At 42.2% G+C, this 27,092-nt stretch overlaps 1 long non-coding RNA gene and 1 pseudogene across 1 annotated transcript; one reads left to right on the top strand and one right to left on the bottom strand.

The window, feature by feature from the left end:
* The window catches only part of LOC136789187 (stabilizer of axonemal microtubules 1-like), a 44,087-nt pseudogene that overhangs the window by 15,817 nt on the left and 1,178 nt on the right, over positions 1-27,092 (bottom strand).
* On the top strand, positions 612-5,823 carry LOC136789188 (uncharacterized). Its single transcript, XR_010828046.1, has 2 exons — positions 612-1,305; positions 4,382-5,823. It is a non-coding gene; the product is annotated as an uncharacterized lncRNA (long non-coding RNA).

Here is a 27,092-nt window from a genome sequence, read left to right on the forward strand (position 1 = left end):
GCGGCCTCACCTCGAGTACTGTGTGCAGTTCTGGGCACCACAGTATAAAAAGGACATGAAACTGTTGGAGAGTGTCCAGAGGAGGGCTACGAAGATGGTGAAAGGCCTGGAGGGGAAGACGTACGAGGAACGGCTGAGGTCACTGGGCCTGTTCAGCCTGGAGAAGAGGAGGCTGAGGGGAGACCTCATCACAGTCTACAACTTCCTCGTAAGGGGGTGTCGAGAGGCAGGAGACCTTTTCTCCATTAACACCAGTGACAGGACCCGCGGGAACGGGGTTAAGCTGAAGCAGGGGAAATTTAGGCTCGACATCAGGAGGGGGTTCTTCACAAAGAGGGTGGTTGCACACTGGAACAGGCTCCCCAGGGAAGTGGTCACTGCACCGAGCCTGTCTGAATTTAAGAAGAGATTGGACTGTGCACTTAGTCACATGGTCTGAACTTTTGGGTAGACCTGTGCGGTATCAAGAGTTGGACTTGATGATCCTTAAGGGTCCCTTCCAACTCAGGATATTCTATGATTCTATGATTCTATAATTCCAGGAAGCCACCTGAGGCACAACAGTAGCATAGAAACTATCACAAACTGTACATAAATTGGGCCAACTGTGATGTATAAGAAATGTTTGTTCATTATTTTTCATGGCTATATTAAGAAGGGAACAAAAGGAGCTGCTCAAGCAGCGGTAAAAACCTTGAGACATCCTGCCTGTTGATGTCTCGGATATACGGTTGAGAGAACTTTGTGTAAACAGTACAATTGCCAACCCGATAACCCACTGCCCTATCTTAAGAAAAACTAACATGACCAAATAAGGAGGAGAAACGCTGCAAACTAAGCAGAGGAAGACTACTGCCTTCATCCGCGCGACCACCAGAGGGACAGAGACGACCCCCTAGCAACAATCGACGCAGCCGCAGTACTAGAAAGGGGCCACGTAACCCCGGAAGAACCTGATGATAAAAGGGGACTGCGAAAGGGGGAGGGCGCGCGCCGTTTGGAGGAGCATGGACTCCCCGGCCGTCCAGCGCTGTTTTGCTTGCTGATCGCTTACTCAATAAACTAATTCTTTCTGGCTAAAAGAGTAATTTATAACAAATTTGGTGCCGTGACTCGGATAGAGGTAATTTGATCGAGAAACCTATCGAAGGGGGCGCCCCGCCGATTTCGGCGGCCTTCGCCGGGACTACTCCCGTTCAAGCCCTCTACCGACGAACCCTAAATTTCGGGCAGCAAGCAAATAAAGCCGGCAAAACCTCTAGGTAATCTCTGTGCACGAAGGCCAAACGAAGACCCACGGGGTGGGTAAGTATAGGCCGGTGATCCGTTCGGTCGGGGTTGGTGATCCCGGAGTGCGTCTGTGTGAGACGTCCAATTGCGGACGAAGTGAGTGCGGACCCCTCAGTAGTGCGGTTCCCACATCCCGCGAGGGACTGGGCCACGACAAGGGGGAAGCGGCTGTGTGTGTGTGTGAAGGCACTCCGGAAGATGGGACAGAAGAAGAGTAGGCCTTCTTGTCCCATGGGTGGGGTAATGCCTAGTGCTAGGTTGCCCCCTATTCCCCCAGATAGCCCACTGGGGTTAATGATTAAGAATTGGAGTGATTCCCCTTCTAGGCGAGGAAAGGATAAAGTAAAAATAATTCATTATTGTGTTGAAGTTTGGGGAGGTAGGCAAATTATTGGCCCATATCTGGGTCGTTTGACGACTGGGTGTGCCAAGCCTTAAATGTTTATGTAAATGCAAAGGAACCTTTTTGTTTAGAGGAGAGCGAATATGCGAGCTTTTGGATTGGCTCAGAGAATCGAGTTAATCTGTACCCTTTAAAAGAAAAAGGAGGGGCAAAATTACAAATTGTGGAGCCAAAATTACAATTTGTGGAGCAAGAGGTAAAGTACCTGGGTCACCAGTTAAGTAAGGGGACTAAGAAGTTAGACCCAGACAGAATCAGTGGAATATTGGCTTTAGCGTCCCCGCGAACTAAAAGGCAGGTATGACAATTACTAGGATTAATAGGCTATTGTAGACAATGGGTAGAGGATTATAGTGGAAAGGTAAAATTTCTCTATGAAAAACTGACTAGAGACAGGTTGCTGAAATGGACTCGGGAAGATGAGGAACGACTGAACAAGTTAAAGGAGGAACTAGTACGCCCCCCAGTGTTAAGCTTACCAGATTTAAGGAGGCCGTTTTGTTTTTTTTGTGAACAGCGCAGAAGGCACGGCATACGGAGTGCTGGCCCAAGAATGGGCAGGGAGTAAAAAACCTGTGGCCTATTTGTCTAAATTATTGGATCCGGTTAGCCGGGGTTGGCCAAACTGTTTGCAGGTAGTGGTAGCTGCTGCCTTGTTAGTGGAAGAAGCACAGAAGATCACTTTTGGGGGGGAAATCAAAGTAATATCTCCACACAATATATGCGGGGTACTGCAACAGAAGGCAGAGAAATGGATCACTGACGCCAGATTATTAAAATATGAAGGAATTTTGATTTCCTCTCCGAAATTAACATTAGAAACAACCTCCCTACAGAACCCTGCTCAATTTCTTTATGGGGAACCAAATGAGTCCTTAGGACATGATTGCCTCCGAAATATAGAAGAGCAAACGAAATTGAGACCTGATCTAGAAGAGGTGGAATTACCCATCGGTGAACAGATATATGTGGATGGTTCCTCGAGAGTAGTTGAGGGAAAGCAAAAATCAGGATAGGCGTTAGTAAACGGGAAAACATTTGAGATAGTGGAATCTGGACCTTTGAGCCCTAGGTGGTCTGCCCAAGCTTGCGAGCTATATGCCATATTGCGGGCCCTAAAATTGTTGAAAAATAGAAGCGGTACAATATATACAGATTCAAAATATGCTTATGGGGTAGTACATACATTTGGTAAAATATGGGAAGAAAGGGGGCTCATCAATTCACAAGGAAAGGGTTTAATACATCAGGAATTGATTACCCAGATTTTACAAGCTATCAGAGAGCCCAAAGGAATTGCCGTAGTACATATAAAAGGGCATCAAAAAGGCCTCAACCCTCAGGTTAGGGGTAATAATCTAGCAGATCAGGAGGCAAAAAGGGCATCATTAATGAGTATAAGAATTATAAGAACGAGGGAAGATTGCCCAGACTGTGGGAAATAGTTAATACTTATACTTAATACTTAATATATAATAATTAATATAATAATTAATAATATAATGAATATATAATAATACTTAATATAATATTTAATACTTAATACTGTGGGAAAGACTTAAAGGAATTTCCATGTTATGATTGCTGGAAGGATTTTGGTTTTGATGCCATACAATGTAGTTGCTCGTTCTGGGAAAAGGAGGAAGGGAAAAATCCGCATTGCTACTTGCACGGGCCCATATATACATTGCTCTGCTTTACGCAGCCAGAAAAAGGATAAAATGGCTCAAATGGGTATAAAAGAGATGGGGGTAAATGGGTATTGCCCGATGGACGGGAGATGCTCCCTAAGTCTGCAGCTTTAAGAGTGCTACGGAGGTTTCATGAAAACACTCATTGGGGAGCTCAAGCACTAGTGGATCAATTTGCTACAAGGTATATGTGTATTGGGATATACAATGTAGCAAAACGAGTTGTGAATGATTGCCTTGTCTGTAGGAGAGTGAACGCCCGACAAATGAGAAAAAGAGTGTTAGGAGGTCGGGAATTGGCGCACCGACCTTTTGCCAAAATCCAGATGGATTTCACAGAGCTTCCAAAAGTAGGAAGGTATAAATACTTATTAGTGATTGTAGACCATCTCACGCACTTTGTCGAAGCTTTCCCGACGACGAGAACAACGGCCCATGCCGTGGTGAAAATACTATTAGAAAACATTATCCCGAGATACGGGATTATAGAAACAATTGATTCTGACCGAGGCCCGCACTTTGTATCGAAAGTGTCCCAAGAAACTATGAAAGCTTTGGGGACAGATTGGGAATATCATACTCCGTGGCACCCTCAAAGCTCTGGAAAGGTGGAACGAATGAATGGTGAAATTAAAAAGCAACTAACAAAGCTTATGATGGAGACAAAAACCTCCTGGGTGAAATGTTTACCGCTTGCACTATTGAATATCCGGACACAGCCCCGAGCCGATGTCGGAATCTCACCTTTTGAAATGCTGTATGGTATGCCTTATGATTTAGAGATGCCATCTGATCGCCCCCAGGTACAGGATATCCAATTAAAAGCTTATTTAATACAGCTTATGAACCGACGGAGGGAGTTGCAAGCGAAAGGCTTGGTGGCTAGATATAGCAATCCATAGGATACAACCTGGAGATAGGGTTCTAATTAAGACATGGAAAGAAACGTCTTTAACACCACAGTGGGGAGGCCCCTATGTTGTTTTACTTATCACAGAGACGGCTATCCAGATGGCTGAGAAGGGGTGGACGCATGCCAGTCACATGAAAGGACCGATCCAGAAAAGCGAATGGGAAGCGGTCGCAGGCCCTGATGACTTAAAGCTCACGTTGAAACGAACTCGATAAATATGGTCTAACTGTCTATGTATCGTAAAAAAAGGGGGAGAGGGGACCCTGTTTGATCAGAAAAAGGTTGCAGTTACCCGAGAAACTCCCCTGAAGAACACTGCTGCTGCCGAGAAGAACCTGCACCTTGTAGTTCGCTGCAACCGAACTGACAAGTGAGGCAGAGAGTGAAACAGTGGGGAATTACGTGGCCAGGTAAAGAACTCCGGAAAATGGGCCCTAGCCATTTTTTTGCGATACATAGTAATGGGTACGATTGTTTTCACTGTTCCTGAGTCTGCGCACCCTCACAAACCTTTTAAATGGAGCCTGATTAGATGGGAAGATCACCATGTTGTTCAGCAGATAACTACTGCTGGGGGACTGATAGGGGAGGCATCATCTATATAAAGAAGGAAGAGACTAAGAGTCCCCAACGGGTGGGACCAAATCAGGAACTGTCGGGGAGTGTTTTGAGGATTCAGCCTACACAAGCTTTTAGAATGCTAACTCCTAATAGCCCTAAACCACTGGAGGTTGCTAATAAATCAGTAAACCCGGAGTACGGGATTAGAAATGAAGGGCTGACCGGGAGAAACATATGGAGAATCATGAATGCTAGTTATCAGTTGTTGAATCAAACAAATCCAGACGTGCCTAGACCTTGCTGGTTATGTCTTGATATAAGGCCCCCATATTACGACGCCATTGGGGATCTGGGAGAGACCACCCGTTCAAACGAAACCGATCCCCCACAATGCAATTGGGGAAGGGGTAGGAATAACATTAACGGAAGTAACTGGGAATGGCAGGTGCGTAGGCACGGTCCCTGGTGAGAAGTTCCATCTATGCAATATTACAGAAAATGTTACACAATTAGACAAAGAAAAATGGTTAATACCAGCAGATAACACTAGATGGGTCTGTTCATTGATGGGTGTTACTCCTTGCTTATCACTCAAACTCTTTAATGTGTCTCAAGATTTCTGTATACAGGTAATAATTGTACCAAGAATTCTGTACCATTCTGAAGAGTGCTGTGTATATGCAGACCACACTGGAGTAGTGAGGGATACAATGATGAAACTCAGAGAAGGATTGGAAAAGAGGAAACGAGAGAATGAAGCCAGGCAGAATTGGTACGAATCTTGGTTTAATTATTCACCTTGGCTTACAACTTTGCTGTCAACAATAGCAGGACCCTTGTTGTTATTAGTGTTAGGGCTAACCTTTGGACCATGTATTTTTAACCGAGTAATCGCGATTGTAAAAAGCCGTTTAGAGGCAGCGCATTTGATGCTTATCCGTGCTAAATATGAGCCTGTAACTATGGATGAGGATGCAGAAACTTTAATGCTCAGTAGTCAGGCATACCAGGAATTAATGAACAAAATAACTAGCTAAAAGAAAAAGGAGGGATTGTGATGTATAAGAAATGTTTGTTCATTATTTTTCATGGCTATATTAAGAAGGGAACAAAAGGAGTTGCTCAAGCAGCGGTAAAAACCTTGAGACATCCTGCCTGTTGATGTCTCGGATATACGGTTGAGAGAACTTTGTGTAAACAGTACAATTGCCAACCCGATAACCCACTGCCCTATCTTAAGAAAAACTAACATGACCAAATAAGGAGGAGAAACGCTGCAAACTAAGCAGAGGAAGACTACTGCCTTCATCCGCGCGACCACCAGAGGGACAGAGACGACCCCCTAGCAACAATCGACGCAGCTGCAGTACTAGAAAGGGGCCACGTAACCCCGGAAGAACCTGATGATAAAAGGGGACTGCGAAAGGGGGAGGGCGCGCGCCGTTTGGAGGAGCATGGACTCCCCGGCCACCCAGCGCTGTTTTGCTTGCTGATCGCTTACTCAATAAATTAATTCTTTCTGGCTAAAAGAGTAATTTATAACACAACCACTTTCTCTGCTATATTGTGAATGCATGCATTACAGAAACCAAATTTTCCACATGTACTTTGACGCCTGTATAGGACACATCCTACATGATTGAATGACTTTCCTTTCAGATGGCCTCTGGAGCAGAAAATGCTGTGAAGTCTGTCCTAAATCCAGTAACTGCTGTACTTCGGGAAATTAACCATCCATAAGTCATGACTGCAATGGAAATAAATATTACTGATCGTACACGAAATGTGGCCATGCAGACAGAAAGTGAAAAGCAAGAGAGGAGATAATGGAAACACAGGCACATAAATCAATGAATTTAAGACTACTAAGAGAAGGGAATTCATTCAACAAGATAGTTCTATTAACATCCGGGTTTTAACATAGAAGATAAGATGGTTTTGAGCCACTTATCTCAAGTGAATTAAATGACAATTGTAATGTAAGTAGTGCCCTTCATTCACCACAAATAAATGATGTGCCCAGAGTAAAACAAAGCAAATAGAAACCAACTCACAGGATGAGGTTGGCAGTGAAATCCGAGAACATTTCCATGTCCTATTTACACAATTAGGGGCACCTGCAAGGAGAATAGACTATTTTCTTTTCTAGTGAAATTAAAAATAAAGAGGCAGCTTGCCTCAGGATGGATGCTACTACTTGCAGAGAATTTCTGAGACAATAGGTTAGTGCTTCTAATATATGCAGCCTTGAATTCAATGTCTTATTACAGAATATAGTGAAATAGATATACAAGTACTCAAGAAGAACAGACAGAAATGTTTTAGAGTAAAATTGAATGTTTAATAGTAAGCATTTTAATAATTACTGAGATGTGAATTAATTGATTTGAAACAAAAAAATGTTTCCCACTGTTTTGTGCTAAATTAGCAGCCAGTGCTTTTACCTCCACTGAGACAGAGCATGCTGGAAAATGAGAATGGGAGTTGAGATACACAGCCACAATTGTCTGCCTCATGTTTGATCTTGAGAAACTCCCTTGTATCCAGTGCAAACTGCTCACAGCGCCCCTCTTGAGTAAAAAGCTGAAGATATTATTGTATCTCTGCTCACAGGTTATCCACCAGTGAATCTCACTTAATTTGCCTGTCCCCCCTCCCCAGCCCCAACCCCAACCCCAAATAAGAGTTACCATTGTTTTATTTTTACAAGTGGAAGCAGAAAAAGACAAAGTGATGCTGCAGCAGGTGCCAAAGACAACTGCATTGGAGCCAGTGGCTGATGAATTCTGCTCTATGTGCCCTTCAGATTGTGCTCCCTGCCCAAACAGTACTGTAGAAGACTACCACAATACCAACTTTTTTCCACTAACTGAATACAAGCAGAGTGATCCAAAAGCAGAAGCCAAGCTCAGTAACCCTTTGCTTAGTAGGCAAAGGATGCTAAGATGTGAACATCAGCAGGCTTGTGTTGTCACATAGCCTCTGCAGGCAGAAGTGCTGTGCTCTCCTTCAAGCCAGAGGAGGTCACAGTCCAGTCATAAAAGTTGTGTGACCATTTCTATGGGAAGGATGTAATGCAAAAGCAAAAAAGGTCTAAACCAGAACACATCTTAACTACGCTTAATGTTGGGAATCTGCCTCAGGACAGAAACTTCTGCAAAATGAGAGGCAGGATTCTCAGTCAGGATTATCTATGAAACCCTAAGGCCTTGATTTCATTTTGAATATAGGACATTTTACACTGAGCCACACAGAGAAGAAAGAAAACACTTTTGAGCAAAAGACTGAATTTCCCTTGTCTGAAATAATAAGCTGTCTGCACTGAGTGGTATCATCAAGTGTTTGTTCATCATGAATACAAGCAGAAAACTGTGCTAAGAATGGAGACTTCTTTGATACCCATTTTAGAGCCCTTCAAGTCTGATGTGGGAAAGCTACTCTGTATTTCACAAAGGTCTGCCAGTTGCTGCCACAACTACTGGTACTGCTGCCACAGTAGAAGTCAACTTCCTCTGTGTCACAGGGAGTCCCTCCCCTCTGCTCGCACAACAGGCTCTTCCGTATCTCATCTCTCAGTGACAGTGTTCTTCAGAAAGGAGGAATTCTCTGCCCTGTCAACCCTGACCCCTCCCAGAATCTCACGCATTTTTTCAAGGCACATCTCAAAACCTGTGGACCATATGCACATCTGCAATCCCAGCCTGGAGTCGGTGTAATTCCTTTACTCAGAGTGCAGATCCAGCCCCACAGTATGCTTTTTTCTGGTGCCTTTGCTTTTTCTTCAGCTGTGTTCCTGCTTCAGCATGTTCTGAAAACTTCGATGACACCTGATGTGGTGGTGGGATGCTTTGCAATCCGCGTACCTTCTGACCACAGCCTAGTGTCCTCAAATCTATGTAAGATTTAGAAAAAATGTTTTTAGAAAAATAATTATACAATTAATTTATTATAATAAAGGGGAAATTAATTTCCTTTCATCTTTGGAAAAAAACAGTAATTATGATAAACAGGCAAATGGACTTTAAAAACTGTCTTAGATTCAGAGAAACTAGAGAAATACCCTAGCTAATTTCCTTTTACACTAGTGAAACGAAGAGCTATTCCTCTGCAGTCAGTAGATTTAAACCAATGTACAACAGCAGCACTTAAGAAGAAAATAAGGTCCTGTATTCTTTTAATAGGACTTGAGCTTGGTACCATAGTAAAAATGAATGCTGCTGCAAAACACATGCTAAAAGCACACTTTCAACAAGTGTTCTAGTTTTCAGGAAGCATAAGAAGAGTGCTGATAAAACTTTGGCAGAAGGTCTCCAACATCTGCTTACTGTGATCCCTGTTGGATAGGATAGGATAGGATAGGATAGGATAGGATCGGATCGGATCGGATAGGATAGGATAGGATAGGATAGGATAGGATAGGATAGGATAGGATAGGATAGGATAGGATAGGATAGGATAGGATAGGATAGGATGGAACGGAACGGAACGGAATAGAACAGAATAGAATTGAACAGAACAGTTGGAAGGGACCTAAAAAGATCATCTGACCTCTTCAGGGCTGTCCAAAAGCCAAAGCATGTTACTGAGGGCATTGTCCAAACGCCTCGTGAACACCGAGAGGCACGGGGCACCAACCACCCAGCTAGGAAGCCTGTCCCAGTGCCTGACCACCCTCACGGCACAGAAATGTTCCCTAACGCCCAGCCTGGCCCTCCCCTGGTGCAGCTCTGTGCTGTGCCCGTGTGCCCTGCCATCGGTGACCAGGAGCAGAGACCGGCACCTCTCTGCTGCTTCCCCTCCTCAGGGAGCTGCGGGGAGCCATGGGGTCACCTCTTGGCCTCCTCTTCTCCAGGCCGGACAGCCCGAGTGTGCACAGCCTCTCCTCACGGGCATGCCCTCCAGGCCTCCTGCCGGCCCTGCTGCCCTCCTATGGGTGCCTTCAAGTACCTGAACACCCTTTTTGTGCTGTGGGGCACAGACCTGCACACAACATGCAAGGCAAGGCTGCACAAATGCTAAATATAGCAGAGGAATCACCTCTATATGCTGTGCTGTGTTAATGCACCCCAAAATGCAGTTTGCCCTCCTGGGTGCCAGAGCACACAGCTGGCTCATGTTGAACTTGCTGTCCACCAGCACCCCCAGGTCCCTTTCTGCAGGGCTGCTCTCCAGCCACTGGTCTCCAAAACTGTGCCTGTGTCCAGCATTACTCCGTACCATCTGCAGCACCTGGAATTTTCATTTATTGAGCTTCATATGTCATTTCATGCCATTGCTAATCGCCCAGTGCGCCATCCTATTCAGATCCCTCTGCAAGGCCTCTCATCGCTCCTGGGGGTTTTCTAATTCCTAAAACTTTCAAATGTGCTCTGCATAAAGCAAACTAAGAAGGGAAGGGACATGAGGAAAAAAGAGATTTACAAACAACTCCCTTGCTCCTACCTACATCAAATTTGTTTCTCTCTCTCTAAAAGGAAAGGCACTTTTTCACCATCTCTATTTTTCTGTTGAATTTACAACCTGAAGTGATATAGGAAAGCCTGGTTAGCAACATGGCAATACAGTCTGACAAAATAATAAGTTTGGAAAGTGGAAACAGCTTGCGTATGCGTCCTTCTAGCTCAGAGAACTGCAGGCAAATTTTGGCTGTTAAAAGAAACAGTCACCTTGCCAGGATGGGAGTTCTTAAGCCATAAAAACCTTTTGATATTTAAAAAAAAAATCAAACAAAGGAAGTTAAACACCAGGAAAAATTAAGGTTTCCTGTTGGAAAAATAAATAAATAAATAAATAAAAATCTTGCCTTTTCCACCCCCCCCCCCCCCCCCCCATTTCTTCCTATCTCTCCGTTTCTGAAACAGTCAGTTTTCACTACTGGTTGGTGATGGGCTTCCATATTTCCAAATTTGTAAAGTAAGAACACAATCAGTCTTTTTGGGGAGAGATTAATTTCCTAGTCTTTCCATCCTTCCCTTTATAAAATGGCTTTCATATTTTAATCTCTGTTTTGTCAGACTGTCAGACCTTCACAAGCTGTAAATTAGAACTGAATCCTGAATTATTGACAGGCTTTCTTGGACAACATTCTTTCATCTTTAAAAAAAAAAGGAAAAACAAGAAATGCACTGTCCATACCCCAGAGAGGTTTTGTTAACTTCGCTTCTGAAAAAGCCCACATTTCAGATGAAAACTCTGAGCGGTCTTACTTTCTGCAGACAGATACGCATACTGGACATCAAACTGAACCTATTCATAGTGGGTTCATTATAGGGCCCTCAAAGCAACAGCCGAACAACAGTAGCTACCATCATTTTTTATTTATTGACTATTTTTACAAGTATGAGAATGGCAAGAGAAAAAAAAATAGCAAAATAATAACTTGCATAGAAATATATAATTTGTTTTCTGCCATGATGCTTACACTGGAAATCTATATTATTGTTGTATTTGACTATTTATGCCCCTAGTGCTAAAGGTACACATAACAATTGATAGTCATTTTTACTATGCTCTTTGTCATGAACACAGATAGGCTAAGGAAGTGCTGTTACTCACACTTTCCAGACAGAGAACTATAGCACTGACAAATGCAGTAGGCTGTTGTCTGTGGAACAAAAACTAAAAGCAATTTTTCTAGCTTTTCAGAAGCTCCAGATAGCATCACCTCCTTCTTACCTCCCCAGAGCACTTGGCTACCAGCACATTAGCACCAATGAAATGCTATGATAGCATGCTGGGCATCAGGAAAACTATTATCATCATGTATCAGCACCCCAAGAGAGTGTGTCCTGACTACCTCAAGCTATTTTGTATCTTACAAATAGGAAGGAGGAAAAATTAGGTTCATTGGAAATGTCTTTCACTGTTTTGTTTCTTGAACTTATGTTACCACACCAAAAGTAGTTCTATATATCCTCTCACTTTCAGCTTTTCTGATCAAAAATATATATACATATCAAAAGCATGAAGTCCCCTTTCATGGGGGACTTTGAAAATTATGGCCTTTCTATCCCTAAACATAAATATTTAATTACATCCCTGTCAAATCAAACACAAAAAAAACTCCTCAGGTCAAACCAAAACAATGCGTAAGGGAAGCAATTTGGGTAGAAAGAATAATACAATGACATAAATATTTCCACAAGTCTCCACAAGATATCTATTTAAATATTAATCAAATTTTAAACTGTGGTTCATGTGCCACAGTGAACAACCAGTTTTTCAGAAACTCTTTGCATCAAGCAGATGTGGAAATGAATATGGAATTTAAGAAAATACATTTCTTTCAGGAAGATACTTAGCTAGAATACAGGCTACCATTTTAAGATTTTTTAGCAAGTGTAGAGTTCACAAAATATATTAAGACTACAAGTTCCTCTACAATTACAAATCATTATATTCAAGGCAAATGCTCCACAAAAGTCAGTGCATTATGAAAGTAGGTCACACTAAGTAGTCATGTGTCCTGCAAGGCTTGGAAATTATTTACAAAACTATTAAGGGCCATAGTTACCTATCTTCTCTTTGAAGTATATTACTACAGGTTATTTATTTCCGATATTTACAAGCATTTTAAACAAAAGACAGGGCATTTCTTGGAGAGATGCCAATGCAATAACAAATTGGTTACAACCATTCAAAAGGGACACCAACCTCCAGAGTACACCCCCTTTGTTTTATTTCAGTACAATCAGTATACTCTTTCTGAGAACTTGTACCAGGCTGCAGCACATCAGACTATTTATTCATGAGGCAGTTGCTTGAACATTTAAATAAAGAGCAGTAAGAATTATGAAAGGATTGATAGCATTTCAGACACATAATCTGCCTGAAATACTTGTCCATGTACCCAACTTACTTTACTTAGTTACAAATTTCTGGCTTTGCCTTTGGCTAGCTCTTTCAGCGCATGATGGCTAAACTTTTCTATTCTATGTGCAAGAATTTATCAGCTTGTTTTCCTAAAAACTTTAGAGAAACCTAAGGTACTTCCAGATTACACAACTTGTAATAATGACAAATTTTCACAAAGTGAATTCCAGATGCTTCTCAACAGCCATTTGTAATAATTTGGATGTTAGAGTCCTTTCAACAGAAAAAAAAAAAAAAAAAAAAGAGGCCTTCACAGACTGTAAACAAGAATTTGTAACACTAAAAAAGAGAATTAATCTCTCATAAACTTTAGGTAGGTTTCTAAATACCAGTATTTACTACAATCAGATTAACTAAGATCCATTGTTAGGTTTCAACTGGGGAAATGCATTCTTTTAATTAAAACCAGTAATTTTTAATTAATTTTTTTTTAATTAAATCCAGTACCTAGAGGGGGCCTACAGGAGAGCTGGCATGGGACTCTTTGCCACGGAGTGTAGTGACAGGACAAGGAGTAATGGGGCTTTGGGCAACCTGGTCTAGTGAGAGGTGTCCCTGCCCATGGCAGGGGGGGGGGTTGAAATAAGATGATCCTAAAAGGTGCCTTCCAACCCATACCATTCTGTGATTCTATGAAAACTGCCACAATATTTTCTGGGATTTCCTGCCTGGAAGATACAACTTGCATACTTCATAAAAGGCATAACCTTTTAAACTTTTTTCATCAGGAAGCCACATGCTCATGAGCACAACGTACCTAGAACATTGGCCAAAGCATTCCAGCCTTTCCAAACACCTGGAAAGAAGTGTCTAAATCACAGCAACACTCAGCACTGCATTCAGCTTTGGCCGGAATAGTTAGCAAACATCCCACAGCAGAGCAAGTTAAAAAATAGTTGCAGAAGCACTACATATGCCTTTCAGGCCAGCCTCCTGTCCCCAGGGGTGTGTTGCCACCCTTTGGAGCCCAGATGCACAGCCAAAAAGAGCAAGGACAGGGACCAGCAGTGCTTGGTCGCATCAGATCACTTTCCCTTCAGATCAATGCTTCTGCAGCATCACGGGGCTCTCTGGGCTTCTCTCTTCCTTGCAAACGCTCTCCCCAGGACCTAGGCTGTACGATACTGAGGATTTGAAGTATCTCTTACTCTGTACTGGGACAGGACATTATGGGTGTGACCAGGTTTCATGTCACATAAACAGTGAATAGATAAGGGCTGCACTTCCTCACTGGCTATCTAGAGAAAAGGAAACCTAAGAAGCAGGGTCGCAAAAATCCACCAGAAGCCACGAGAAGGAACAGATTCCTGCATACCTTCACCTTACCGAGATATGGAACCAAAACTTGCAGGGTCAGGCAATGCTAGGTTATGCCTGTTTGAAGCAGCAAAAAGAAACCCTCAGTGGAGATTCAAAGACATGTCAGGAGATGTGGGAGGGGACAATGCTCTTTTGTTTTATTTCCTTTATCGTTTTGTCAAGTGATTCTACAGGTGACAGAAGGAATAGGCACTGGAAATATTGCACATACTCAGCTTAAAGGCCTAGTCAAGCTGCAAAATACCTCATATTCTGACCCTGGCCTTCAACAAAACAGGCGAGGCATCAGCTGAGTCCTGTACACCAGCTCATGTCCCATTGCCAAGCGCCAAGAACAGAAAAGCTGGAGGCTAAAGGCTGCAAGTAGAGGATCTGAATTTTCTGCTCATCCTTTATGTTCTGCAGCCAGCAAGATCTGTGGGATGACCCTACCTTCTCTCCTCCCAGTACAGATGTCAGCATCCAGGAAAAAACAAGGAGGGAGAAGTATCTGAAAGCAAAAGTTTTCCCACTTGCCTGGTGAAAGAGTTGATGGAGTGCAGTTTAAGCAGCTGGAAATGCAAAGCACTTTCTATCTGAATTTAAAGAAAATTAATAGGAACAGATTGCCCACATTAAATCCAAGTTATTTTTTTTCTTTGAAATTGAGTAGCCATTAATATAAACTCAAGTCTGGGTTGTTGTGTTCCTATGCTTGAAAATTGGGAGAGGGCTGTGCTCTTGTAAACCTGCATTGCCCATATTTCCATCATGCGCTCCAAGAGACTGAATTTCTGAAAATGTTCCTAGGTTATTTGAGTTGGCTGTGAAGTAAAGTGGGTAAGCTACCTTCTCAAAAAATGGTAGTACTCCAACCAGTAGCAAACTTAGACATGCTGTTGGAAATCCTAGTTCACTATGACAGATCATTTCTTGGACAATATTTTTACAAGGCAAATGTCACAAGGAAAATGAAGCCTACCCAGAAGTATTGTTCAAATAAATATTGACTACATCTAATGGCACTAACTAAATAGATCAAGCTAATATGAGCAGGTGTCCTGGTTCCAGTTAGGACAGAGTTAATTTTCCTCATAGTAGCTGGTAGGGTGCTATGTTTTGGATTAGGATGAGAAGAGTGCTGATAACATGCTGATGTTTTAATTGTTGCAGAGCAGTGTTTACACCAGGCCAAAGACTTTTCGGCTTCTCGCTCTGTCCTGCCAGCGAGCAGGTTAGGGGTGCAGCAGGATCTGGGAGGGGACAGACCCAGGACAGCTGACCCAAACTGGCCAAAGGGGTATTCCATACCATCTGACGTCATGCTAAACAATATATAGGGGTGGCTGGCCAGGGTGGGGGGGCCGGCTGCTCGGGGATAGGCTGGGCATCGGTCAGCGGGTGGTGAGCAATTGCATTGTGCATCACTTGTTTCTTACACATTATTATTAGTAATACTATTATCATTATCACTATTATTATTATTGTTATTATTATATTCCTGTCTTAATAAACTGTCTTTATCTCAACTCACAGGCTTCACTTTCCCATTTCTCTCCCCCATCCCAGAGAGGGAGGGGGGAGGGTGAGCGAATGGCTGTGTGGTGTTTAGCTGCCAGCCGGGATAAACCACAACAGCAGGGAAAAAAAAAAAGCAAAGACCAATAGATAAATTTTGTCATGCATCTGTCGCTAACCTCATACTTTTTGCCATGCATTTGGAGTGGGAGACCAGAAGGAGACAAATTGGAGAAGGGGGACAGATACTATGCCTTGTTCATTCCCATTGAAAGCACAGCTCCTGCAGATTTCCTATCAGAAAAGGCTCTGCAGCAGTCAGATATGTGGAGGGAAAGAAGCTGCAAGCAGATGCTCCCAAGTGCATAGAGATGTGAGAAATATGCTGGGGGTGGAAGCAGGAGAGGAAAACACCTGCTACTGAAATGAGCAAAAGTGCTTAGGGGGAGGATGGGGATAAACAGTGCAGGAAGACAATTTCTGGACTTAGACAAGAGGACAGAGAGTGTAGAGGGATGCTGACGGATTGGAGGGAAATACTGAGAGCCCTCAGAGGTAAAGAGAAACCCAAAGATTAAGTGGGAAGGAAGAAGTGTGGGAAAAGGCAGGAGAAGAGGTGTCCAAGTGCTAGGAAGAACAGCTACTTTGGAAATGGATTTGCCTTCAGTGAATAATTATACTATTAGGTGATTTGGACTAGTTTTAGAAACACACTGGCAAAAACACACTGTCTTTGGCATGTTAAAGCCTCCTTACTCTGCTGCATTAAAGTGCAGCTACATGAACTCACAAGAGCTCACTAGCGAGAGGTATTCAGTCCCTTTAAAAAAAACAGATATAACGAGATTGAAAGTACATGTGTGGAGACTTTCAATGCTAAGTAGACCACATATTAAGATTTTTAATAAGAAGTATGTATGTGAATGGTTGAAATCTGACATCCTTCATTCCTGCCCTTTTGGCTTATGCAAAGCTGGTCATCAAAATGAGCCAGTTCACTGGTGCTCACTTCAAAAGTCAGTGCAAATCCTAAACTAATGGATTGTTACAAGTCAGAGAACTTCTGCCATCTTGCACATTGAAAGTATTATTTTGATAATGATTTATGTTGTGTTTTTTTTCCATAAATATGTTTGGAAGGCTGCTCTCAAATTATGGAATGCAGTTTTCTGGAGTAATATGCCTCTCAAGGAGTACTGCTCGGTTCTTATGAGAGTTAATAGAACCAATGGTGAAAAACAAAGCGTTCAGAAGCTAGGAAACATTGCAATTACAGCTGCTCGTGGAAGATCAGTCCAGACACATTGTCTCTGTGGAATATACTACAATTTAAATAACACAACCAAACAACGTCTCCACAGGAAAAGACTCATTGAGAGTCAGTTCAAAAATATTTTGGTCTTCTGCTTATTTGTTAGTTTGGGAGTGGCTAGCTTGTTTTGCTGTAACAGATCAGTAAAAATAGCTGCTGGCACATCGATGCTACAGATGTGAACTAGAAATCAGTATGTGGGAATCAACAAGTGCCCTCTTGGACTCAGTCCGTTGTTTGTCTTTGTTAGCTGCCAAGTGGGTCTTGGCAAGCCCAAGTGATCTCAGGCCAGGTAATTTCTTAGAATCATAGAGTCATAGACTTATTAAGGTTGGAAAATACCTCCAAGATCATCTGGTCCAACCATCCCCCTACCACCGATGTCACCCACTAAACCATGTCCCTAAGCACCACGTCCAACCTTTCCTTGAACACCCCAGCGACAGTGACCCCACCACCTCCCTGGGCAACCCGTTCCAGTGCCTGACTGCTCTTTCAGAGAAGAAATGTCTCCTCATTTCCAACCTGAACCTCCCCTGGCACAACTTGAGGCCATTCCCTCTAGTCCTAACACTGTGAGAAGAGGCTGACCCTCAGCTCCCCACACCTTCCTTTCAGGTAGCTGTAGAGAGCAATAAGGTCTCCCCTGAGCCTCCTCTTCTCCAGACTCAACTTATTCTTACGTGCCTTGCCATTTTGAATACCTCAGAGAAGCACAACCTAAGATACACATGGAAATCTGAAGATTTGGCATTTTTATCAAAACCTAGAGCGATGGTAAGTGATCACACTGACTAGATTTGGTGTTTTACTTAAGAAATTACATTCTTCAGAAGGAGATTTTTGCCATTGGTAAAGTTATTCTGAGTTATCTGAACACTTGAAAATAGCCAATCCATACATGTATCGAGACCGACATTTCATGCTTGTTAATAACATGATAACTGAAATAACAATATGGCAATCTGTAAGCAATCTGGGTGACTTCTGGAGTGCACTGAGGATAACATCTTGCTGCAGACAGCAGATAGCCCAATGAGAGAAATGTTACTGGACCTGATGCTCACCAACGCAGATGAACTAATTAAAGAGGTCAAGACTGGAGATGGTCTGGGCTCCTGCAATCATGCCCTAGTAGAGTTTGTTATCTTGAGGGATATTGGCCTGGCAAAAGAGTCAGGACCCTGAATTTTAGAAGAGCAAAAAGTTGTTTACAGATTTAATGGGTGAGATCCCTTGGAAAACTGTCCTTAGGGATAAAGGAACTGTTCAGGCTGGCAGGACTTGTCATAGAGCACAAGAGCTCTCAATTCCCACGCATAAAAAATCAAGCAGAGAAGACAGGAAACCGGCATGGCTTAACAAGGACCTGCTGATGCAAACTGAAGAGTAAGAAGGAAATGCACAGGCAGTGGATGCAGGGATGTGCGGCCTGGGAAGAGTACAGGGACACCACACGGACACGTAGGGGTGAGATCAAGAAATCCAAGGCACAATTAGAGCTGAATGTAGCAAGGGTTGCAAAGAATAATAAGTGATTCTACATGAACATTAGCCAGAAAAATCTAAAGAGAGTGTACCTCCTCTGATAAACAAAATGGGAGAAATGATGACAACAGACAGGGAGAAGGTCAAGGTACTCAACTTTTTTTTGTCTCAGCCTTCACTGGCAAATCACTCTTCCCACATCTTTCAAGTCCCTGAACCTTAAGGCAGGGACTGTCAGAGCAAAGTCCCTCCCACTGTAAGTGAAAATAGAGTTCAAGTCCACCTGATGAACCTGAACCTACATAATGCTGTGGGGCCCGATGACATGCATCCCAGGGGCCTGAGGGAACTGGCTGATGGAGTTGCCAAGCCATTCTCTGTCATATTTGAAAAGTCCTGGCAGTCAGACAAAGCCTCCAGTATCTGGCAGAAAGGAAACATCATTCCCATTGTTAAAAGGGATAGAAAGGAAGAACCTGGGAAGTACAGATGAGTAAGCCTCACCTCTGTGCCTGGGGAGATCATGGAACAGACCCTCCTCAAAACCACATAAAGACATATGGAAGACAAGGAGGTGATTCAAGACAACCAACATGGACTCATCAAGGACAAATCAATGCCTGACCAATCTAGTGGCCTTCTGTGATGGAATGACTACATCACTGGACAAGAGATGAGCAGCTGATGTCATCTACCTGGACTTCTGTAAGCCCTCTGATATGGTCCCATACAACACCCTTTTCTCTAAATCAGAGAGAGATGGATTTGAAGGGTAAACTATTTTATTAATAAGGAATTGGCCAGATGGACACATCCAAAGAGTTGTGGTCAATGGCTCGTGTCCAGGTGGAGATCGGTGATAAGCAGTGTTCCTCAGGGGTCTGTATTGGGACTGGTGCTATTTAATGTCTTTATCAATGACAGACAGTAAGATCGAGTGCACCCTCAGCAAGTTTGCAGACAACACTAACCTTACAGGTGCAGCTGAAAAAACAGAAGGAAGGGAATGCCATCCAGAGGAGCCTGGACAGGCTTGAGAAGTGAGCCCCTATGAAGTTCAATAAGGCCAACTGCAAGGTGCTGCACCTGGGTCAGGTCAGTCCCAAACATCGGTACCAACTGGGTGATGAATGGATTGAGAATAAGTCTGTACAGAAGAATTTGGGGGTAGTGATGGATGGAAATTCGGACATGAGCTGGCAGTGTGTGCATGCAGCCTAGAAAACCAACCATATCCTGGGCTACATCAAAAGCAGCGTGGCCAGCAGGTTGAGAGAGGTAATTTTCTCTCTCCCTCTGCTCTCATAAGACCCCACCTAGAGTCCTGAATTCAGTGCTGGGGTCCCTAATATAAAAGGGTATGGAGCCATTAGAGTGGCTCCAAAGGAGGGTCATGAAGATGACCAGAGGGCTAGAGCACCTCTTCTTTGAGGACAGGCTGAGGGAGTTGGGGCTGTTCAGCCTGGAGAAGAGAAGGCTCCAGGGAGACCTTATAATAGCCTTTCAATACTTAAAGAGGGCTTATAATAAAGATAGAGACTTTTTACAGGAGCATGTAGTGATAGGACAAGGGATAACAGTTTTAAACTGAAAAAGGATATATTTAGATTAGATTTTAGGAAGAAGTTCTTTATTGTGAGGGTGGTGAGGCACTGGCAGAGGCTGGCCAGAGAAGCTGTGGATGTCCCATCCCTGGAGGTGCTCAAGGCCAGGCTGGATGGGGCTTTGAGCAACCTGGTCTGGTGGGAGGTGTCCCTGACCATGGCAGGGAGCTTAGACAAGATGGTCTTAAAAGTTTCTTCCAACCCAACCTATTTTATAATTTTATAAATATTTACTACAATAAAGATTAATTTATGGCTACAGGGTTAAAAAAAAATCTTTTCTTTGGCTAACATAGCTTATTTTCCACTAAAGATACCACAAAACATCTGTCATAGCTGCTGAACTCCACATTTTTTAATCAATATTTACATAGGCTTCTCAGTGCAAACAGGAATTATTTCTGCATCATACAATATCAGTTCCAGTTCTTTCTCCAATTTCGCTTTCTCATAGAAAACGTACATCCAGACTTAACTGAAGTTTATTGCCAGGCAAATTAATTCTAACAGAATGAAACATTTTCCTGAACTGAAAGGCAATATGCAATAAATACAAACTAATTTAAGCATCAGCTCCACCTGCTTTGATTTTTCTTCCAAACTAAATGCTATTGAGATGCTGACAAGTGAAAGTCTGTCATTGATGTTTAGGAACAAAAGCCAAGACTTGAAGAGGACTGCAGGCCAGCAGACAGACAGACCTACAAAGCCACAAAACTGCTTGACACACAGTGCTTTGCAATGTCCATTTTCACACTGTCAGCTATGGCAAACTACTCAGTTCCAAATATTTAGAACCATATCACAAAATTTATCAAACAATAAGCGTCAGGAAAGTTTGTGACTAACATCAGCCTGCTGCCATCTTCTGGTGAAAAAAATCAGGACATTGACGAACCACGGGCAAAACCAATCAGTTCTCGCTTGCTCCCATTATCCTGGGCTTTTATCTTACAGTCAGCAGATGGTACACATGACTCATGCAGTGATATAACTTTGAGAGAACAAGCTGATTAAAATTGTCTCTCGTAGGATCACAAAATAGTGATTTCACAGGGAGTAACGATCCTTTTCACAAACCCCCTTTCACTGACCCTTTACTGTACCTAGAGTAATGGGAACAGTTGTCCAGAGGAACAAGGCAGCTTCAGCAGTAAGTAGTACTGCTGTTCTACCCAAAGAAATGCACCAATCCAACAACACTAAAATACACCTCAAACGCCATCTATTTACATGCACTGTAAATAGACAAAATAATCTCCTATTGTTCTTCTAAAATTCTCTAATTCTCCTAAAATCAGGAAAGATGGAATTTGATACTAAACAGGTAAAGCGGGTTTATGTTAACCAAGCCAGATCTGCAAGGGTATAAGCAGGTGGCACTCCACTGATGTCTCCTACCACTTAGTCTTGATTCTTGCCTGTTCTTTTCGTTGAGTGTGTGCAGCTGTGGAATGTTCTTCACAGCGTGAGGCATCCTGCGATTTGAGAAACCTGTATGTGGTGACTCCAAGGGGAAATCCAGGATTCACATCCCCAGGTCACTTCTTTCCATACATGCAAAGAGCAGCAAATTCTTCACGATGTAACCAAACTGATGGAGAAGGAAGACAGAGGAGAAAGCTGTTTAAGGGGCACTGTGACATTAGCTGTGATGCTTGGGATGTCTAGCAGAAAGATGACAACTTGCAAACCTTTAGCCCTTTTATTCCAGCCACAACTAGCTCTTGAACTGAAGTTGTCTCACAAGTCGAACTATAATTTAGAGACACTATTTCAAATATTTAGACCAACACACTTGAAGTAAGTTTACTCATAAGGCACTACTGCCATAGGTCAATTGAGTGTCAGCTATTGCTAGAGGCACAAAATGCAGGTCTGCAAATTATTCTGGCAAACCATGTAACAAAAAGGCATATGCACGATTTGCAGAAGACCACAAGGCTCACAAAAATACACTACTCATATACAGCACCGCCACTATTTTCCTTACAAACTATTTTCCACTCACAAACAAGTTTCACCAGAGCCTGAAAAGCAAAGAAAGGATTCTAGCAAGGAAACTGAAAATGGATTGAAGGTCACAAGTGCCCTGCTGACTTCAGAAACACAACACATGTAGCAGTTCCTATCTTCAAAACCCCACCAAGAGCAGTTGTGCTTTCATAACCCTGACCTAGTTTCAATAGAAAGACCCCATCATTTTTGAACACTGTCTTCCATCAGAAGGTATAGTTAGTTGTTCAATGACCCATGAAAATACATAGATTTTGAAGCAACATAATTAAGCTATTTTTTTGTTTCTTGCTAGGCTATCTTCATTTTAACCCATCTAATAGTTTGAGACTTTAATGTTTTATTGTTTTCCAGAATTGTATACTGCTATAATGCCATGTTGAGGCCTATGAAAGAAGATATCTCAGAATGCCTAACATCACAAAAACTCTTCTCTTCTGGATACATTTGCTTTACCCCTATGTAAAAAGAATTTTTGAAATGACAAATATTAATTTTGCACTCCTACCTATTCAAAAAAAAAAAGACAATACTGCCAAATTGATAAACGGTAAACCCTTGATAAAATCATGATTTTATGATATTAGCACTTCCCACGTTTGTGAAACAGTGGCTATAGACATATGTTGAATAAAGCTTACTCAGCTGAAAATACACTCTTGACTAAATCTTGAAAGGTAACTTGAAGAGACAACTACCAGCATTGCCACAGAGATTGTTCTTCCTACTGCAGAAAACCTGCCTGGAAAATCAGCATAGCTGGTCAAGCCCCAGGAAATGACTCTTGCCTTGCACAAATTGTCTGCATTTTAGTTCAATATCAACTGCTTTGATTTCCTATAAATGGCTGTTGATACTCCCTGAATGCCTGTGTTACACAGTGAGAGCGTGACCTTTGAATCTGTCTCAGCCTTGGTCTCTGCTGAAGACCAGCCTTCAGCTGTCCCATGTCTGACATTAGCAGGTAAGTCCAGGGAAAGGAAGACTTACCTCTAGCGGAGGAGGATCACATTAAGAAACTTACACAAACTGGACTCATCCAGATCCATAGGACCTGATGGAGCACCCACAAGTGCTAGACAAACTCACCCATATCATTTTGAGGACACTCTCAGTTAATATTGAAAGGTTGTGGCAACCAGAATCACAGAATTGTAGGGGTTGGAAGGGACCTCAAGAGATCATTGTGTCCAACCCCCAAAGAAGAGGCTCCTCAGGACTGGGGGGGGATCAACTGTCATTCCCATCTTTAAGACCAAGAACAGGAAAAACAGGCCAGTCAGCCTCAACATCACCCTGCGTAGATGGCAGAGCAAACAATGCTGGAAAACCAATTCCAGGCAAGAAGGTAATTTGGAGAGGTCAATATAGATTTATGAAGGGGAAATCAGGGTTAAACCAACCTGATAGCTTTCTGTAATGATAAAACTGGCTTGGTGGATGAGAGGTAAGCAGTGGATGTTGCTTACCTCAACCTCAGTGAGGCTTTTGACATTGTCTCCCTTAATGTTCTCACAAACAAACTGGTGAAGCATGGACTAGGTAAGCAGACAGGACGATGGACTGAATAATGGCTGAGCTGCCTGGATTCAGAACCTGAGATGATCTACACTGCAAAATTCACAATCAAGCACCTTTGATAGAAGTTACTACCAGGAATTTTGATTTAGTCCTTCCATTAAAATGAACTGACTGAGATCTAAACACTATTTCCATCTCATAAGAGCATGTAATGCAACATGGAACCAGAATAGCTATAAGCAAACCTGTTCCAAGGACAGGGGAAACATATTTCTCAGTTTACCTAATGATCTTTGATTATCTGTACAGCACTGTTCCTGCATACATGTACAGCTTTCTGTGTTATTCTGAATCACATTGGTAACACACAGCCCACCACTTCCTTTCTTTCTCACAGGCTACTTTAGCTACCATCTACTTTACTCGCAACAGCTACCAGTTATGTCCCGTCATTTCTTTTCATTCAACTATTACCTGCAGGAGCTACAGCATAGACATCATCAGTCCTATTTGGATTTAAAACATCTATCTTCCACACCTCTAATTAGACTTCTTGCATTGAATTGTCTTCACCTAAAAGTTTCTTGGGACAAGGACTGTTCTTAGTCTATTTGTCTTTGCTCAGTTGTTTCACTTATTTATTTATGAAGGATACTGTGTAAATAAGCTCTTTAACCAATTAAAGGTGTCCACACACAAACACAAATGATATAATTGTGTCCCTGGCTCCTGTGGTGCTTTCCATTAAACATGAAACTGCTTTTTGCAGCTTTGCTTGCCTAGTTTTCATAATTGCTTACTGCTAAAATGCTTGCAGCTGGAAGAGACAGTTAAGTAGCCAGAAAGAACATGTATGAGTGATTATGGATTAGATCCACTTGTTGGGGATGTCTCTGCCTACATGTAAATGTATCAGAAACCACTGTTCGTGACAAAGCAAAGCACCACCAGATGTGATACATGACTTAGAATTGTTGATGTACCCAGAATAGGAACAGAAAGATACTCTAACCCTCTGCATTTCTGCTTTATGCCAACTAAACAGAGTTCCCCATCTGTGAGCCTACACGCAATGCACCAGGCACAGCTGAACAGCCTCGCATAGACTGGAGTGCAGGTAGGTAACACCAGGTAGGTAGCATGGTCCAGAAGCTGCTCTCCATATTATATGGAAGAGCCACTTCCAAGCGGTACCACATTTAACAAGTTAGCCCACCTGAAGTTGCGTAAGTGCTGCAGGTGGAAAGACAGAGCTCTTCTGCAAATCACTAGCAGAAACTGGATAGAGTAATTTTTTGGCAAAGTTTTTCCAAATGATGCAACCCACAACAGTGAACCAGAACTATCAAGCCATGAATGTAATTCAAGCTTGCTAAAGGACCACATGACTCATCTCAAACTGGAGTACTCTCTTTTAAATTCCTACTCATCTTCTTCCTCTCACCAATTAAAAAATAAAATATTTGTTAGCTACTTTTATTTTATGTCATCTACCAGTTCAACTCTGAGAAACCTCTCCATAGCTACACTGAAGATGAACAAACTCTTCTCCATACAAAACAATGAAAAGTTATGAGTTACTATGCAAAAGCATACAATCATTTCAACATACATATATATATAAACTATAAATAAATGCTACACCATGTTACAGCACATAATTTTGTCCTGTTCCCTTACAGAATAGAACAGTGGTAGTTGGAAGGAGCCTACAAAGACCATCAGGTCCAATTGCTGGACCACTTCAGGGCTAACCAAAAGTTAAAGCATACTATTGAGGGCATTACCCAAAAGCCATTTGAACACTGACTGGCACAGGGCATCAACCACCTCTCTAGGAAGCCTGTTCCAGTGTTTGACCACCCACCCTCACGGTAAAGAAATTTTTCCTAATGTCTTATCAAATACACTGAATAAAAATCTGCCTCGTTCTCACTGATCCCCATGGAACTGTGAAAACTGCTCATCTCTTGAGCAAGGCATTACGATGGCCTCAGCTGTGAGCTTATGGCCTATGGGCTCAGTATTACTTCCTTGTGCATAAACGTACCCGATATGCACCACCAAGGAAGGAAGGAAGCCTTGTTTGCAGTTGCTCTTGCCCATGTACATTCTTAGTTTCAGAGATTTTAGTCAGAAGACACAAATTGTTGGGATGGGAAAAAAGAAAACAGCTACAAACTCACTGTCTGAAACACCTCAGTGTTGCTGCTGCTACAAAAAGCCAGTTTGTGTGACTGCTCTCTAGTACAGAAGTCACAAAAACATTGCACAAAATTGTATCTGTAGCTGCTACGAACACACTGTTGTTCCCCCAACTCCACCTCCTCACTGCTCCACAAGGGAAGGATTTCATCCTAAATCTCAACATAATTATGATGTCACCCTAATATAAACCTAACCAAAATTTTAAAGTATTCACCACAAACCAATAGGCAGGCGAACTACTACCTACAGCACAAAATCCATAATTTTCTAGTTGCCTGTAATCAATTAAAAAAAAGATTCCTAAAGCACACAGATATTTTTTCTTTAATATATACTACTTGCAGTCAGAGGCCAGGTATTCACAGGAAACAAACAACATCCATGCTCAAAGTTCTTTGCTGTTACTTCTTAATCCAGAACTGTGAACATGGCAGCAATCCAAAATCCAGTTTAATTTTTCTTAAGGTAAGCCATAATAAAGGTATTATCTACATCTTTAATATTTAGCTACTCTAGCAGTTCATCTAGCTCCTTTGGGGACTCAATTGTCTCTGCAGGTCCCTTCCAACTCAGGATATTCTATGATTCCTGAAAGACTACTGAGAGGCTCAAAGACGGGCCTATGTGGTACTTGGTCAGAACCAGAGGATCCCTTTCAACCCAGATCTGAGTGCTATAAATTTAGGTCCTTGATACCGTGGCCCCCTAACAGGATAATCAAATCACTGTTGTTCCTCTCTTTAACACGTTCCAAAGTCAAATCTAAATAACAATCAAAAAAAGGAACAGTAAATACAGGATGAAGAATGGAAGGAGCAGTGGTGTTTGTATCTTATCGGTAAGACTTTGATAAAAAAACTTAAAAGATACAGCTTAGTAGTCTGGTAACATTTGTATTAGTTTTCTTTTTGGAGTACATGCATTTGTTACTCATGATGAATAAAAATAATGCATACCAGGCTGATGTGAACTCTGTGTGGGCATCTTTCGCTTTTTACTGTCTTTAACAACAATAATTTAACAACTTTAAAGCAAACTAAGGCAAGAGTCAGATTATTTTTTCTACCTAATCATAATTTTTACTTTTAACCTGCAAGTATGGGAGAACAGATCTCATGCCAGAAGGCCTAAAGTTCATTACTACTTTCAAGAAAAGAGCTTGCGTACACTCACAAGAATTACACTTAACAAAACTACTAATGCGTCCTGCTATTTTCAGTTGTCTCTTGCATGTGTAAAGCTCTCACCCTTCGTCTTTTCCAGAATTTGCATGTTTACAGAGGAAGTATCACTTTGTACTAAATAAAACACTTACCAAAGACAGTAACACCTATTCAAAAGCCGGTTTGTAGGCAAAGTTTAAAGCTCTCCTCCTGGAGAGGCAATCCACTTACAT

The sequence above is a fragment of the Anser cygnoides genome, unplaced genomic scaffold, assembly GCF_040182565.1.
Source record: "Anser cygnoides isolate HZ-2024a breed goose unplaced genomic scaffold, Taihu_goose_T2T_genome scaffold_42_1, whole genome shotgun sequence".
Classification (NCBI taxonomy): domain Eukaryota; kingdom Metazoa; phylum Chordata; class Aves; order Anseriformes; family Anatidae; genus Anser; species Anser cygnoides.